Here is a 3,389-nt window from a genome sequence, read left to right as displayed (position 1 = left end):
TTCTTTCATTTTAAAAACAGCTAACATTTAAAATAAAGTATATGAAATTCAATTGTAAAATTATGGTATGCAAAACCCCTTAAAGGAAAAAAAAAAATCTTTGAAAACCGAGTTCCTCCCCTCCAACACAAACAGCGCCGTGAGCTCTTATCCGTCCTTGCCTCCTGTATGGCCACAGCTTCACTCCGAGCTGTGAGTCTTGGGGTCACGGTGATGGTCACACAGCTATTAAACATTTTAATACAATTAAAACCAGCCTATAATTATCAGTATATAAAGCAGGATAGAGGTACAAGGGAATCAGTAATAAAATTAATAAGCATGTATGAATCTATAATTCGGGTTCCTTTAAAATAAAGTTGGTGATGTACGAGCTAAGCTCACGCAGCATGGTCACCAGCTAGAGGAATGTTTTTCTCAGTCTAGAGTGAGCAGCGAATCCAAAATTTGGGGGATGAGAGGGATGCAAAGTCTTTCCAACCTGAACATCAAAAAAAAAAGATTTTCCTACTTTGGCCTGCATCCAAGTCCTCTAACAGAATATTCAGGAAATCGTTTGGCTCACTACTGCCCCTTATCATGATCAGAGAGCTTCTCAGCTCATACATCCAGCCCAGTAACCTTCAAAAATCTGGAACAGTCTCCTAAACTAAGAAGGGTGGGGCGGGGGGTGGGGAGCGGGGGGAGGGAAGGGAGCAGGCAGCACGGAGGACGCGGGAAGAAGCAGAGTTCCCAAAATGGACACTTGCAGCAGGATGTCGCCACTGCTGTCCAGCAGCGCTCCGTGGCTGACCGTGAGAGAGAGAGATCTAGCTGATCCGGCGTGGTAATCCGCACCCCGACCTGCAGGCCAGAGGACACACGGGTTTGACGCAGCATGGCCAAAGCTTATATAGGAAGTACTTCACTTCCTATTCTAACAAACCCACAAAGCTGTGGATAAAGATATGGGGCCTGCAAAAAAAAATAGGGCGAGGACGTGCCAGACACACTCTGTTTTTCCGTGGTAGTTCCACGAGGTCTAGCAGCAGAAAGCCAGTTGGCTAGAGAGGGATCCGGCTGGAAGCAAGGTGCTAAGTCAGCACCAGAACCCGGGGCGCCGGGGGCGGGAAACGGGGGCCGGCAAAGCCTCGCGACCAGCGTGGTGAGCACTAGCAGAGGTCATGTGGAACCGAGGGAGGGGAGCGTCCCTCTGACAGGAGCATGGCAGCAGGAGGAAGAGCCCACAGTCCCGGCCTCGACTCCTGCCCCGCCCTGACCAGCCGTGTGGGTCACGCTCCATCCCTCCGAGCCCCATCTTCCTGGTCTACGAACTGAGCCACCCGCTAGTTCGCTGTGAGGAAAACAGACTGGGGGCACAGAGTTTTTGAAAGACTCTGATCAAACGCTTTCATCTGCCATCAACAGAAGGATTCAGACTCCCAAAACTCAAGTTCACAAAAAAAGTTGGTTTGGGGCCTCCTAAAGGAATGTCACATGACACTGGCAAAGCACTGGCGAGGAAAGAGAGAGGAAGGGGCCAGGCCCTCGTCTTGGGCCATCTCCACGGAGCTGATGGAGCTCAAAACAGAGACCAGCGGAGACTCAGGACACATACATACACACACACACACACACACACACACACACACACACTCACACACACACACAGCCTCCAGCAGCCTCGGGGGCTCAGGTCTGTCTCTGTCTCCGTCTCTGTGTGTGTATGTGTGTGTGTGTGTGTGTCTCTCTCTCTCTCACACACACACACACACACACTCACACTCACACTCACACTCACACTCACACAGCCTCCAGCAGCCTCGGGGGCTCAGTTCTGTCTCTGTCTCCATCTCTGTGTGTGTATGTGTGTGTGTGTGTCTCTCTCTCTCTCTCTCTCACTCACACACACACACACACACACACACACACACACACCAGGAGCCTCCTGGGATCTCTCAGGCCAGGCCGATCACTTTGGGCCTACCCCGAGAGCCTGTACCATGCAGCCACCAGCTGCCACCAGAAGAGAGCTGCTGAATCTAAGACTGCGGGCAGAGGAGCAGGGGAGAAAGGGCAGGACGTGCGCTTTCTGAAGCGAAGCGGTTGCACGGGCGTGCAAGGTGTGCAAAGTGCCCACCACGACGTAAAGCCGCCAAGAGGATGGCCTGTCCACCCATCGCTCTTCCAGCTGCATCTCAACTCTGGTACCAGGACGCAGGCCTGCCTCTCAGCTCCAAACCCTGCTCTGAGGATTTTTTTTAAATCAGAGTAATTATCTGGATGTTCTCATACTTTGTCCCTCGTATGCATAAAGAGGGTTGGATTATAGGCTAAACCTCCTCAATTACATGGATGTCTCCACTTCCTTGAAAGTCAACCCAGCCCACTGCAGAGAATTCAAAGTTTCTTGCCCAGTCCCCTAGTCAGCTGTCACGCTGGTGACAGAAACCCCTCCGAGACACAGCGTCCTTCCTTCAGAACTACAAGGGAAGGTCCACCTTCCTAACTTCCGGGCGGTCAGCTCAGCGGGTTTGTTCATGATGCTGATGAGGCCACTCGCAGGTGCTGGTCACCAGGCGGATGGGGTGACCAAGAGAAGAGTCTGCTTTGAATGTGCCGGGGTCAAATGTCAGACTGGCTTGCGAGGCCCGTGACACTCAACACCCAGCTGGGAAAAGGACACAGCACACAGCCCTGTGGTGGCCGGTCAGACATCACCTGTAGACGTTCATCTAAAAATAACAACATTATCTCACCGATTCCTTAAACACTTTTAAGAACAAGAGGAACATGCACTGAGCAACTGTGTGTCCCACACTCTTACGGGGCCATCTGCGAACACTATCACTCACCAGCTTAAACGTAACTTGAAGAGAAGCAGCAAACGTTTACTAAGTTGCTACCCTCAGCAGAGACCGTGCCTCCAAGTTTACTGAGGAAACTGACCTCCCACCACTTGGCTGTCCCGCAGGCTCTGCAACATGGTCACGGCCAAGCCAAACGCCCTCGCGTCCCCCCCGACGCGCTTGTCCCACAGCCCTCGCGATCTCTGAAAGGGACGACTCCGTTTTTCCAAGTGCACCAACCAAAAACCTTTCTCTTCTTTCTCTCCTCATATCCCATAACTCATCATCAGCGAATCCTATCGGCTCCACCTTCGAAGTATCCAGAATCAGACCACTTTTCACCACACCCATTGCTACGACCCTGGTCCAACCGATTATAATTTCTTACCTGATCTACAAAAACTCTCAGCTTCCCCCTTGGGCCACCTTCACTCTGTGTCACTCTGCTGAAAAGCCTCCCAGGGTCCCACCTCCAGAACAAGAGTCAGAGCCATCACAAGGGCCCATCCATCCTCTGCCTCCTCCCTGGTCCTCCCCTCCATCCTCTCAGACACCCACGCT

The sequence above is a fragment of the Pteropus vampyrus genome, unplaced genomic scaffold (assembly GCF_000151845.1).
Source record: "Pteropus vampyrus isolate Shadow unplaced genomic scaffold, Pvam_2.0 Scaffold392, whole genome shotgun sequence".
In the NCBI taxonomy this organism is placed as follows: domain Eukaryota; kingdom Metazoa; phylum Chordata; class Mammalia; order Chiroptera; family Pteropodidae; genus Pteropus; species Pteropus vampyrus.
The sequence above is the reverse complement of the archived record's forward strand: the minus strand, read 5'-3'. Positions refer to the sequence as shown.